Source organism: Theropithecus gelada, chromosome 2 (genome assembly GCF_003255815.1).
Source record: "Theropithecus gelada isolate Dixy chromosome 2, Tgel_1.0, whole genome shotgun sequence".
Lineage (NCBI taxonomy): Eukaryota > Metazoa > Chordata > Mammalia > Primates > Cercopithecidae > Theropithecus > Theropithecus gelada.
In genome coordinates, this window is record NC_037669.1 from 106,100,599 (window position 1) to 106,115,365 (window position 14,767).

The following is a 14,767-nucleotide window of genomic DNA, read 5'->3' on the forward strand; positions in this document are numbered from 1 at the left end:
CCATCTAAAAAAAAAAAAAAAAAAAAAAAAAAATTCCCAGATTTATTTTACTTTGATTATGCAAGTGCTAAGTATCTGGTACAGCAAAAACTGTAAGAAAAATAACAGTAGTTTTCAGCAAGAATCCTGGCACTCGGAGACCATGATGACTGACATTTTGACTTCTTACCTTACCACCCCCCCCCCCAACTTGCGCAGTGGCCAATGGAGTTAAGTGACACCACCCTGTAGACACCCTTGTGCCAATTAAGTTGTCATAAAATGCTTGGAGACATTAAGAGATGTGTTTTGTGCCCAGTGGAAAAGAGTTTGAACCTTAATCACATTTGAGGTTCACACAGGCACAGGCAGTGATACTGCTCCAGTGGTGGGTAGAGGCCCAATGGAGGCCTGTAACATGTGCGGTGACTGTACCCCAAGAAAGAAATCACCACGCATGAGGAAGTGGGCCAGACTCAGCACCTCGAAGTGACAGTCAAGGACAGCAGAACAATCAAGGTGCCCTGGGAGGCTGCTCCTGAATCCTCCAAACTCACCTCCCTCCTGGAAGGCAAAAATCTGAGGTTAAAGGGGCAGGAGGTGGGGGGAGCAATTATCTCATGAGGAATCCACTCAGCCACATTCCCTTGGAATACTACTTTACTTACCTTGTTTTCCTCATCTGAAAAATAGGGATGGGATGGCAATGCTAACAATCTCCTACGATCCATCCTCCTATGGTCCTACGGAGGACCGCATGTATGTTATGTTCCCATCACAATGCTGTCAGTTCAGGATACTCAGCACATGGTCTTGATGGTGATGATGAAGGAGAAAGAGGCATGCCTCACTGCAGAAGGCTGCAGAGTAAAACCCAGTGGGAGGTGGGAGAGGACCACCATTAGGAGCTCAAGCAATTCTGCTATGAAACACATACACCCGCTTCCCCCTTAAAAAGCTAAACGGAACTAGGAAGACCGCGGGTCCCAGGAGTCTGGGGATAGGTGACAGAGAGTTCTAGGTAGTGGCGAAAGAGCGAGCATTGCCCTACAACCCAAGGACCAAGGATGAGGGTGAGCTGTCATCCCCACATGAGCAGCAGGCACCAAGGGCCAGGGTGACAGATGTTTGTCAGAGGTGCAGGAGGTGGCCAGAGACTGGTGGTCACAGATGACCAGCAAACAGCAGGGACAGAGGCCCAGGCAGGGGTTGGGAGACAGTGGCTGACGGAGCAAAGGATGGTGAAACTAGCAACTGAGAAGGCCCTCCATTAGTCCAGGGCACTTCTGTAATTTAAACGAACCCCCATCACTATTTCCACTCTCGTCCCTGACCCCAGGGTGCCTGCAGAAGCACAGCAAGGGGAAAGGCTTTGGCCTTACCTTCTGGTGGTTGACAGCAATTGCCCCAGCACACTGCAGACACAGACAAGTAGCTTACCCAGAACCCACAAGTGTGTGGGGCTTAGGAGGCTTCCATGGGAGATTCCTGAGGCTGCTGGTACCACCACAGAACAATCTTTCTTCTCATGGACACAAATAATAGATTATGACCACCACTTTTTTTCCTTTTTATTTTTTTCTCTTTTTTAGACAGAGTCTTGCTCTGTCGCCCAGGCTGGAGTGCAGTGGCGTGATTCTCCTGCCTCAGTCTCACGAGTAGCTAGGACTACAGGGATGTGCCAGCACATCCGGCTAATTTTTTGTGTTTTTAGTAGAGATGGGGTTTCACTATGTTGGCCAAGATGGTCTCAAATTCCTGACCTCAAGTGACGGGAGGCCACCTTGGCCTCCCAGTGCTGGGATTACAGGCGTGAGCCACCGCACCCAGCAGACCACAGTTTTTAAGCAAGGTATAGCAAAGTCACTGCACCCTCCCTGGCTGGTTGCTCTGAGGGAAAGTTCTGCACCAAGGAAGGGCCAGTCACAACCCTGCCCAGGCCTCTAAGGCCTGCCTGCCTCCTATCCTCCACCTGCATCACAGTCTCCAGGGAGCTTTTTAAAACTGTCGCTGCCCAGACCCCATCCCTGGAGATTCTGGTTTGGAAACACAGCATCATTCTCTTGTAAAATCTCCCAGGCCAGAATCACCCCTCTACATCATCTGTACCTTGCAGATCTCACGAAAATCTACAGTGAAGCAGCTACAACTTGCTAGAGAGCGCTGTGGACTAGACAAGGCCCCATGAATCCTTCCTCAAGGGGACCTGGATGCTGGGCACTGAGTCTATGGACCCCTGGACAGCTGACCCCTCCCTTAAAGCTGAAATGGCCCCTCAAATCCATGTTCCACAAGTCCCTGCCTTTGAATCCTGGCTCAGTCACTTACTAACAGTGTGTCTTTGCACACCTTATCTAATCTCTCTAAGCCTCAGTCTCCTATAAAGTGGGAGTGACAGTACCTACCCCAGAGCATTATGAATGAAATTAAAAAAGCAAACTGGGGCGGGAGAATCGCTTGAACCCAGGAGGCAGATGTTGTGGTGAGCTGAGATCATCCCACTGAACAATCACAGGCTCATCATGCCTGTAATCTCAGCACTTTGGGAGGCTGAGGCAGGAGGCAGGAGGATCATTTGAGCCCAGGAGGTCAAGACCGCAGTGAGCCATGATCACACCACTGCACTCCAGCCTAGGTGACAAAACAAGGCCCTGTCTCTAAAAACAAATAAACAAACAAATAATAAAAATAAAGAAATTAAGAATTCATGTCACAGAATAAAGAGGTTTTACCCCACATACCCAGGTGGGTCATTCTCAGAGTAAATTTATGTTTATGTTTAAGAAGTACATTTTGTCAGGCATGGTTTCTCACACCTGTAATCTCACAGTTTGGAAGGCCAAGGCAGGAGGATCACTTGAGTCCAAGAGTTCAAGACCAGCCTGGGCAACATAGTGAGACCCATCTTTACAGAAAATGTAAAACATAGCCAGGCATGGTGGCATGCACCTGTAGTCCCAGCTACTTGGCTGAGGTGGAAGGATCACTTGAGCCTGGTAGGTTGAGGCTGCAGTGAGCTGTAGTCGTGCCACTGCAGTCCAGCCTGGAAGACAGAGTGAGATCCTGGCCCCTCCACCAAAAAAAAAAAAAAAAAAAGAAGCATATTTTGGTAGCTCCTGATAGGATCCAATGGAAAACACAGAGCACCTCTATAGGCTATTCCTGTCACACACTTGAACCAGAATGCAATCAAGACTATATTTAACTTTCAGTTTACAGGAAACATGGGGGATGAAGGAACAAATTAAATGACACTGTGAGTAGGGAACAAATATATCTAAGCAGTAGATCATTCTCTAGAGACAAATTAGCCAGTTTCTCCAACAAATCAAAGGCATGAAATAAAGAGAGGGAGAAACTATAACAGAATGAAAGGATTTGAGAACCATCATGGGAACAAAAGATGCAGTTTGACAGCCAAAGGCACTTAAAGAAAAATTCCAAAATTAAACACAGAATTACCATATGATCCAGCAATTCCACTTCTAGATATCTATCCAAAGAATCGAAAGCAGGGACTCAAATAGATACTTGTACACTAATGTTCAAAGCAGCATTATTCACAATAGCCAAAAGGCGGAAACAATCCAAATGTTCCTCGACAGATGAATCGAGAAACAAAATGTGGACCATACTGTCAGCCCTCTCCGTATCCACGATTTCCCACCCAGGGATGCAAGCAACCACAGATCAAAAATATTTGAAGACAGCCGGGTGCAGTGGCTCACACCTGTAATCCCAGCACCTTGGGGGGCCGTGGTGGGCAGATGAGTTGAGGTCGGGAGTACAAGACCAGCCTGGCCAACATAGTGAAACCCTCTCTCTACTAAAACTACAAAAATTAGCCAGCGTGGTAGCACATGCCTGTAATAACAGCTGCTCAAGAGACTGAGATGGGAGAATAGCTTGAAGCCCACAGCTTGAAGCTGGGAGGCAGAGCCGAGATTGCACCATTGTACTCCAGCCTTGGCGACAGAATGAGACTAAACTAAAAAAAATGTATATATACTTGAAGAAAAATAAAATGAAAAAGTAACAATATAACCATAAATAAATAGTGATACAAAATAACAATTTTCATAGTTTTACAATGTATTCGGTATTATAAGTAATCTAGAGAAGATTTAAAGTATATGGAGGATATGTGTAGGTTATATGCAAATACTGCAACATTTTATATCAGAGACTTGAACATCCTTGGATTTTGACATCTACGGGGATCCTGGAACCAATCCCTCATAGATATCAAAGAATGACTGTTCATATAATGGGAGATTATTTAGCCTTAAAAAGAAATGAGATTCTGATGTATACTACTACATGAATGACGCTTGAAAATATTATGCTAAGTGAAGTAAATTCAACACAAATGACAAATACTGTATGATTCTACTTATATAAGATGTATAGGATAGAGAATAAGCAAATGTGTAGAGACAGAAAGTAGAATCATGGTTATAGAGGTTACCAGGGGCTGGAGGAGGTAGGGTGAGAAGTTATTGTTTAATGGGTACAGAGTTTCTGTTTGGATCTCGGCTCACTGCAACCTCCACCTCCCAGGTTCAAGCAATTCTCTGCCTCAGCCTCCCGAGTAGCTGGGATTACAGGCACCCACCACCACGCCTGGCTAATTTTTGTATTTTTAGTAGAGATGGAGTTTCACCATCTTGGCCATGCTAGTCTTGAACTCCTGACCTCATGATCCACCCACCTCGGCCTCCCAAAGTGCTGGGATTACAGGCATGAGCCACCGCACCCAGCCTTAAAATGTAAATTTTATGTTGTATATATTTTACCACGAAAGAGAAATTTCACTTAATCCATATCTTGAAAAATATTAAGGGAGACCTATAAACACAGCCCAGAATGTTAGAATCTCTTTGCTCTCATTCCACTCCCCATCACCCACACATGCCTCCGAAGACTTCTCCTCCACACCTACCCACCCCCTCCAGCCCTACAGCCCTCACTCCTGTACCCCACCTCTCTTCTCTCACTCTTAATCAGGTAGATTGATAGCCTCATTCCCAGCAAGAAAGAATGTTTCCTTTCTCAGGTGGGAAAGGAGGGAAGAGGCTGGCTCCAAAAGATTCCCTTTGACAGGATGCCAAAGATAGAAAGGCTGTGGTCATGCCCACAGTAATAATTATTGTCGCATCACATAATAGAAGCCGGAGCACTGTGTCCCCTCCACCCGAGAATGGCCTCACCCTTTCACAGGCATGGGGAGCATTTCACCCCTCCCTAATGGTTCTCACACCCATTGTCAGATTCAATTACAGTGACGGCATTCAGTGCCAACTATACGCCAAGCATGTACATACGTTTTCTGTGGTCCTTGTGACGATCATGCAGGTAACCATCATTAAGGCCATATTGCAGCAAACTGAGGCTCAGGCATGGCAAATGACTTGCGAAAGTCACACAGCTAACAAGTGTCATTCTCAGTTCATACCACTCTACTAAACTGCTGTCAGTTCAAGGCTGGCCATATTTCCGGGAAGTCATCACAAAACTGAGGTGATGGTGGTCAAGAACCAAGTCACTAGCAAAGCACATTTCCCTACCTCCCTTCTTCTCACAAAACGTCAGTCTACAGAGCCCACATCTACTCAGCTGAGTCCTCTTGGCAACCAAAATGAATACACACATTGCAAACTATTAAGGTAACCACAGCTATGTGGACAGAGGGCGTCCAGCCTTGTAGCAGCTTTGGACTGATCCTCAGGGGTGACCCCTCCTCCCTGGGAGTCACATCTCAGACTCCTTCTGGCTGTTGCCACCTCTTGGAAAGTGAACAGGGAGCTGGAGCTGGAGCTGGGAGCTGCTCCCAACTGCAGTTCATTTGGGGTGTCCAAACTCACTTCTCACCAAGGCACAGTCGCGAAGTATCTGCTTTGCCATCAGCTGGATGGGGCTCAGGCTGGGGAGTTTCAGCGTCACCCCAGCCTCTGGGTCTTCATCCAGATGTGCAAAGAGAGCAGCCACCTGGCATTGTTTCTCTCTCTCTTTTTTTTTTTTTTCTGAGAAGGAGTCGTACCCTGTCACCCCAGAGTACAGTAGTGCAATCTCAGCTCACTGCAACCTCTGCCTCCTGGTTTCAAGCTATTCTCCTGCTTCAACCTCCCAAGTAGCTGGGATTATAGGCACCTGCCACCACGCCCCACTAATTTTTGTATTTTCAGTAGAGACAGGGTCATGTTGGCCAGGCTGGTCTTGAACTCCTGACCTCAAGTGATCCGCCCTCCTCAGACTCCCAAAGTGCTGGGATTATAGGATTGAGCCACTGTGCCCGGCCTAGCATCGTTTCTCTTAAAATTCTGAAAATCTATGGCAAAACTTATGTGTGCGGTAATAGAGTCAAGCAAGGAAAAGAGATATAAAACTATAAACACAAGGCAAACTCAACAAAACACACAGAAAGAAGAACTCCAAAAAAACCTCTATATTCTTCACAAAGAATTTTTCCTAGTTTGTTTTGTTGTTTGATTTTTTTAACCAAAATTTTTTACTTCAAGGAAACATTTTTATAATTAAAAAGCATGATTCACTAAAAATACCATCTGAAATTTTGAAATAAATCATGGCATCATAATGTTCAGGATAAAAAGACAGGAAAAAAATCAAAGGTAAATTAGGCTCATTCTGAATTGCAGTTCTAATTTTATTAAGTAATTAAATTTTCTTCAGTTTATACTTTTCTGTTTTCTGAAACTTTTCCAGTGGAGAATCGTTACATCTACAGTCAGTCAAAAATGAAGAGCTATAATTTTTTATTTCAGCCATGTCAGGAAGTCTCTTCATTCACCTATTCGTGGAGGAGAGGAGGGGAAAAAAAAAACCCTTCTTTTGAAGGTCTTCCCTGGTGCCATTTCCAGTGGTACCTTGGCTGGAACCTATGAGAAAAAAAAGTTCCTTCATAATGATGTCAGCCTTGCTTAAAAAAAAAAAGAAAGTCTCTAAAAACTCATGAAAAACACAGTTGATGTGAATCATATGTCTGAGTGGCAGAGTTCCCACTAAGCTGGGTGAGCACACAGATGTTCAGGACAGAAATTCCTCCCCGCACAGCGACTATTCCTCTGTGGAGCTGTTGAAGGTAAACAGCCCAGCCGCTGTACATGTTCCTGCTGGCTGTGAAGTCCCCATACCCCTACCTCCTTACCCTTCAGTTATCCATCCCTTTCTCTAACCCTCCCTCTCATCAAAAACCCATCCACCACGTGCACGGTGGCTCATGCTTGTAATCCTAGCACTTTAGGAGGCCCACGCGGGTGGACTGCCTGAGCTCAGGAGTTTGCCCAGCCTGGGCAAGACGGTGAAACTTCATCTCTACTAAAATACACAAAGTTAGCCAGGCATGGCGGCGGGCGCCGGTAGTCCCAGCTACTCGGGAGGCTGAGGCAGAATTGCTTGAACCCCAGAAGCAGAGGTTGCAGTGAGCCAACATCACGCCACTGCACTCCAGCCTCGGTGATGGAGTGAGACTCGGTCTCCAAAAAAAAAAAAAAAAAAAAAAAAGCAATGGGGGCCAGGCACAGCGGCTCACACCTGTGAGCCCCAGCACTTCGGAAGGCTAAGACAGGCGGATCACCTGAGGTCAGGAGTTTGAGACCAGCCTGGCCAACATGGCAAAACCCCGTCTCTACTTAAAACATATGAAAGTTAGCTGGGTGTGGTGGCATGCACCTGTAATCCCACCTACTCGGGAGGCAGAGGCAGGAGAATTGCTTGAACCCGGGAGGCGGAGGTAGCAGTGAGCCAAGATCGTGCCACTACACTCCAGTCTAGGAGACAGAGCCAGACTCTGTCTCAAAAAAAAAGAAAAAAAAAAGCAGTGGGATCTGACAATAATCATTCACGTTTGTTGACTGATAGATTATACTTTAACAGATGACCTAATATCTTAACTAGTCATTAGCATTTTAAAACTCTCATCTTCCAGTTTGAGAAGAAAAACTTCTACTGAAGGAATTTCAAGCATCAGCCAGCAGGTGCAGTAATGTTTTTGCCAAAGGGATGGGTGGTGGGATCCTGAAAGTATTATAAATCTGGTTTAGATGTCCTCAGACCTGGGTTGGCGGGTATCAGAAGGAAGGGTGTTGGGCCTCTCCACAGGTGAGCCCCTACTCCCCTGGGAGGAAAAATGGGCTGGGCTGGTTCCAGCTGCTGGAGCTACTGGGGGAGAATGAGGCATCTTTTGTCCTCCAGTATCTGGAGCCTCCCCTTCCAAGATGGTCCACTGGGTATCTCCCCTCACCACCACCTTTCCTTTATTCCCCTTCTTTATTTTATTTTATTTTATTTTATTTTATTTTATTTATTTTTTGAGACTGAGTCTTGCTCTGTTGCCCAGGCTGGAATGCGGTGATATGATCTCGGCTCACTGCAACGTCCACCTCCCAGGTTCAAGCGATTCTTCTGCCTCAGCCTCCCGAGTAGCTGGGACTACAGGTGCATGCCACCATGCCCGGCTAATTTTCTTATTTTTAGTAGAGACAGGGTTTCACCATGTTGGCCAGGTTGGTCTTGAACTCCTGACCTCATGATCCACCTGCCTCACCCTCCCAAAGTGCTGGGATTACAGGTGTGAGCCACAGCGCCCAGCTGTTCCCCTTCTTTCACATTCACCCCTTGCCTCAGAGCTTCCAGGAGCTTCTTTGTGTTTGCTGGCCCAGTGCTTCTTTAGGTGGCATTCAGTGAGATTTTCACACTCCAGCCTCCCTTGTCTGCCAACTGGGAAACCAATTTATGCTTCATGTGGCATTTTGGCCTCTCATATTTCCGACCACAAAATATGTGCTTAAATTGCAACTCTTCCTGAGTGGAGATTTTAGGATAGGGTCCCTTCCTAGTCCTGAGTAGATACCCCTCCCTTCTTCTCCTTTTCCAGACTGGCAAATGCCTGGGTGGGGTGCATCTTGTAAGCAAACTTGTGCAAGCATAACTGACCCATGAATGGATGTGACCTCATTCTACCAGGTAGTAGCTATTGCTTTAATGCTCACTCTGGTCATATTTCATCTTTACATAGTATACCATTTAAATGTTAGAGGAAACACTATGTCCTCTGAGATTTAAATATAATTGAATCAGGACTTTATCCTCTATTTTTGTAGAGGTCCAGTTCTCACCCCAATATCCAGGATCTTCTCCTACTGTGATATTTACCAACCTACTGATTTCCCATGAATCTCACCATTACGGCAGGTCTCTTCCCTTCATTTCTCCTGACAAGGAGCTTAGTCACGTTCATGAATTTTTAAAAAGTATTATATATCCCCATGGCTTTAGTTCCATGTCACCTCGCTGGGGCATTCTCTGACTACCCCTTTTAAAATTTCAACCAGAAAAAAACAAAGACAAAAATAAATAAATAAATAAATAAATAAATTATATATATATATATATTTTTTGTTTGTTTGTTTGCTTTGTTTTGTTTTGTTTTGAGACGGAGTCTCACCCTGTCACCCTGGCTGGAGTTCAGTGCTGTGATCTCTGCTTACTGCAACCTCCACCTCCTGGGTTCAATCAATTCTCCTGCCTCACCCTCTTAAGTAGCTGGGATTACAGGTGTGCACCAACATACCCAGCTAATTTTTGTACTTCTAGTAAGATGAGGTTTCACCATGTTGGCCAGGCTGGTCTCGAACTCCTGACCTCAAGTGATCCGCCTATCTCGGCCTCCCAAAGTGCTGGGATTACAGGCGTGAGCCTCCAAGCCCAATTAAAAAGACAATTTTAAAAAACAAAAAATAAAACAAACAAAATGCAAATAAAATAAAATTGCAATCAGATCTTCTCCCTCTGGAATTCCCAGTTCTCCTCCTGCTCTATTTTTTCCATAGCACTATCTTCTTCTCGCACACTATATAACTGACTTGTTCATTATATTTATTAACTATCTTCCCCACTAGACTATAAACTCCACATGAGCGGGGATTTTTGTTGGTTTAATTCACGGCCGAACCCCCAGTGCTTAAGACAGTACCTGACAGGCCAGGCGTGGTGGTTCACGCGTGTAATCCCAGCACTTTCGGAGGCTGAGGCGGGTGGATCACCCGAGGTCAGGAGTTCAAGACCAGCCTGACCAACATAGAGAAACCCCGTCTCTACTGAAAATACAAAATTAGCCAGACATGGTGGCACGTTGCCTGTAATCCCAGCTACTTTGGGAGGCTGAGGCAGGAGAATCACTTGTACCCAGGAGGCAGAGGTTACGGTGAGCTGAGATCGTGCCACTGCACTCCAGCCTGGGAAACAAGAGCGAAACTCCCTCTCAAAAAAAAAAAAAAAAAAGAAAAAAGACACTACCTGACAAAAGATGCTCAATAAATATTAGTTGAGTGAATACACTTATATGAAGCTTTGTAGTATGGCAGATTTTGCTAAAAATGTCAGGTGATAGGCTGCCCACATCCTTGTTACTCGTAATATGTTCCTGCACCAACAGCAGCAGCATCACCTGGCAGCTTGTCAGCAAGGCAGCATCCCAGGCCTCGCCCCAGACCTTCTGATCAACATTTCTGATCTGCATTTCAACAAGACTCCCAGATGATTCACATGCACATGAATGCTTGAAAAGCACTTGTCTAGGCCATGTGTGCAGTGGCTCACGCCTGAAATCCCAGCATTTTTAGGAGGCTGAGATGGGAGGATCACTTGAGGCTAGGAATTCAAGACCAGCCTGGGCAACATAGTGAGACTTCCCATCTCTATTTCAAAAATAAAAATAATACAAAGAAAAAGAAAAACACTGATCTATATCACAACAATGCAAACAACTTAAACTTGGATCTTAGATATGCCTGTTCTTAAAAGGTTTTTTTCTTATATGCAAGAAATTGGTAACATTGCACTCCAGCCTGGGCAAGAAGAGCGAAACTCCGTCTCAAAAAAAAAAAAAAGAATACGTCTCTACTGCTACCCTATAGAAGGCAGAAAAGACCACAAAAGGTTCAGGTTTTAAAGGACAAATTCTTGTTTGTTTTCCTTTCTTTTTTTTCCTTCCTAAAGGACAAGTCCTTTCCTTTTTTTATATTAGTGTTCGGGAGAATGCCCCTGGCTTGCCTCCGTCTTCCCCACCTTCCCTCAGAGTGGGGACTGGTCAGGGACCCAGGCCACCATGTTAAAAGCTGCCAGGCCACCAGGAAGACAGGCAACACCAGCCAGCTTTGCCTGTGATCTCCAGGGTGTTCTTACCATGAGTGTGGAAGGTCACAGCCATGGCCACCTGCTCCAGTCTCACAGGCCTCTTTGCCAGGCAGGCTCATGAGACCCGCCAGCTGCTGGGCTGGAAGCACATGTACTTGATGGAGATGTCTTCCCAGGACCTCGACAGCAGCCTTTTTGCCCCTGCATGGACAAGTATCCAGTTCGATGCCTGTCAGGCAGCATCCCTTACACTGACATCGGCTGCCTCTATCTGTGCCCTCGGCTTGTCCCACTGCACAAATGAGAGAGTGAGGAGTCTCTGTCCCCACAGTAGGCCTGGCACCTCAGTGGAGCATGGTGAACTCCAAAAGCGGAGGCTGCAAAAGAGGCTGAGCCAGCCCAGCCAAGGCAGGTGGACAAGAAAAAACTGTGAATGACTCCTCCCAAGGAACGGCGGGAGTCCTGGCCAATCTCTGCTGCTCAACACCCATCAGCTGAGAAGCATGGATTCCCCTGAGGGAGCTCTAGGCAATTTGCAGAAAATTTGCCCAATTCTCTAAGCTAGGGAAGATTTTTTTCAAACTTTTTGTTTTTGTACCTTCCTGGCTGTTCTCAATGCAAAAGGTCAGATTTCCCTTAAATGTACTCCATAGCTTTCCTTATTTGTGCAGAAAGAAGTGCACTCCTGCTCCTGAAGCTATCGTATGAATACCCTGTGTTGGGACATCACAGCCCTTCCCAGGTGAGGATCAAGGCACTGCAGAAGGCAATGTAGGGGTAGAAACTGGCGTGGGAGTGGGAGTGGGGCCAAAGCTGAGTAATGAAGTTTTCACTAACTAAAACTTAGAAAAATACTGAGTGATTTTTTTTTTTTTTTTTTTTTTTTGAGACGGAGTCTCGCTCTGTCGCCCAGGCTGGAGTGCAGTGGTGCGATCTCAGCTCACTGCAAGCTCCGCCCCCTGGGTTCAGGCCATTCTCCTGCCTCAGCCTCCTGAGTAGCTGGGACTACAGGCACCCGCCACCATGCCCAGCTAATTTTTTGTATTTTTAGTAGAGACGGGGTTTCACCGTGTTATCCAGGATGGTCTTGATCTCCTGACCTCGTGATCCGCCCGCCTTGGCCTCCCAAAGTGCTGGGATTACAGGCGTGAGCCACCGCGCCTGGCCTTTTTCTTGTTTTTAAGATGGAGTCTTGCTCTGTCCCCCAGGCTGGAGTGCAATCCCGCGATCTTGGCTCACTGCAACTTCTGCCTCCAGTGTTCAAATGATTCTGCTGCCCCAGCTTCCCGAGTAGCTGGGATTACGGGCACGGACCACCACACCTGGCTAATTTTTGTATTTTTAGTAGAGATGGGGTTTCACCATGATGGCCAGGCCGGTATCGAACTCCTGACCTCAGGTGATCCATCTGCCTCAGCCCTGCAAAGTGCTAGGATTACAGGCGTGAACCACCGCACCCAGCCACCAGTAATCTTTTTTCAAGAGTGATTGGCTATCCAGGAGTTGGAATAACAGGTGGATTTTTCTTTCTTTCTCACATATTTGTATATTACCATAATTGTTAACAACGATTTACTTTTATGATGAGCAAAAATAATTCTTGCAGGTCCCTTTGTACGTGAAAACGTATCAAAGTCAAACAATGTTGTAAGCTCCATTCTCAGAGCAGCACAGTCATTCCACAGTCTCTAATAAGTCCTCCCCTTTTGTCATCCCTAACAATGTATTTCCAGCATTCCATAATATCCTCTACGTAGGCGTTCTGTACACACAGGCTTTTTTCGTCACACATCATCTATGACTACCTAATATTTGACAAGCAAAACTGTGTCTCTTTCAGCATGCCCAGAGAAATCCTTCTTTGCCTTAATTTTATTACACGATAAGACCTCTCCTTTCTGCCACTTTTGTTGTGTCAGAAGTGTTGCCAAAAAAAGGGATCCTCATCCAGACTGCAAGAGAGGGTTATTGGATCTTGCACATAAAGGAATTCAAGGCAAATCGCAGAGTGCGGTGAGAAGAGATCGTTCATTGAAAGCTACTGTTTCAGCGTAGAGTGTCTTCAGAAAGCAAGAGGAGGAACGCCTCTTCTAAGGTTTTTTTGTTTGTTTGTTTGTTTTGTTTTGTTTTGTTTTTTTACGAAGTTTCACTCTTGTCACCCAGGCTGGAGGGCAATGGCCACAGTCATGGCTCACTGCAACCTCCGCCTCTCAAGTTCAAGCGATTCTCCTGCCTCAGCCTCCGGAGTAGCTGAGATTCCAGGCGTGCGCCACCATGCCGGGCTAATTTTTGTATTTTTAGTAGAGAAGGGGTTTCACCATGTTGGCCAGGCTGGTCTCAAACTACTGACCTCAAGTGATCTACTCGTCTGGGCCTCCCAAAGTGCTGGGATTACAGGTGTGAGCCACCGCACCTGGCCTAAGGTTTTCTTATATAGGGTTCTTATCCATGTAAAAGCTAAGCTGTGTCTACGTGTGGGGGGCTGACAGCATGACATTTATTGTGTTGCTGATTTAAAGAAAACTATCCTTGGCATTTTAGAGCATAAGTGCATCAAAGCCTGACTATAACCATCATAAAAGCATACATTGTTATGTGATATGGGGACATCAGGACATTCTGCTGTCATAGGAGTTTGTCTTTGCAGGCATTGTGAAGCTGTTTCCTGAGCCGTAAACATCTTATGATCATGGGTCGTGACTGGCAAGGAACATATCTGCTAGTTTTCCTGGTTTGTTTGTTTGTTTTGAGACAGAGTCTCGCTCTTGTCACCCAGTCTGGAGTGCAATGGCATGATCTCAGCTCACTGCAAACTCCGCCTCCCGGGTTCAAGCGATTCTCCTGGCTCGACCTCCCAAGTAGCTGGGATTACAGGCACCCGCCACCACGCCTGACTAACTTTTTGTATTTTTAGTAGAGATGGGGTTTCATCATGTTGACAGGCTGGTCTTGAACTCCTGACCTCAGGTGATCCACCTGCCTCGGCCCTCCCCAATCCCAGGAGGTCCCTGGAACTCCCATCTGTCCCTCTGCCCTGTGACAATTTCACATATCCATGGCCAAGATTTGAAAACTATTGTTCTTAAGTCATCGCACAGACCCTGCTCTGGTGACATGGACAAACGTGAACTGATGGCTGCCAGCAGCACCACCATGCCATAGCTCCAAACTGGTCTGTGTTCATCACCTACCTTAGCACAATCTGGATTTGGTATACTAAAAGTGGGCAGAGTGTCACTAGGGAATGCCTAAGAGGTGGTCGCACAAGGAGAACTTGGCAAAGTAGATTACTGCACATGAAGGAGTTTTCTCTTCAAAAAATGGTGTATCAGAACCATCCCTGCTGGAAAAGCTCGGTGGTCGAGTCAAACCCTCTGCAACGTAGGCCTGACTGACCCCAGGGTGAGAGATCAAATTTTAAATACTACAGGTAACCATTTTGAGACCCTGAAATATTAAACCCAGGAAAATGGGCCTCTGCTTGGATTTTGCTGCTGTTGTAGGGTTTTTGGTTTGGTTTTCCAGAAAGGGAAAGGTTGTCTAACCGATGTGCAGTTGCCTGAGGGGAATGGATGGGACACTGAATGGATGGGCATTGAATGGGCATTGAATGGATGGGAAAAATGAATGATGT

General features: G+C 46.0%; 2 protein-coding genes across 3 annotated transcripts in view; both read right to left on the reverse strand.

The window, feature by feature from the left end:
- Positions 1-5,115, reverse strand: part of LINC02054 (long intergenic non-protein coding RNA 2054) — a 45,189-nt gene extending 40,074 nt beyond the window's left edge. The window contains exon 1 of one of the 2 annotated variants that reach the window (XM_025375180.1): positions 4,963-5,115. The gene's annotated coding sequence lies outside the window, so the exon portion shown is untranslated. The remainder of the gene's footprint in view (positions 1-4,962) is intronic. The other variant, XM_025375181.1, reaches the window with a different exon arrangement.
- Positions 1-14,767, reverse strand: part of EIF2B5 (eukaryotic translation initiation factor 2B subunit epsilon) — a 566,918-nt gene that overhangs the window by 285,062 nt on the left and 267,089 nt on the right. The window lies entirely within an intron of this gene.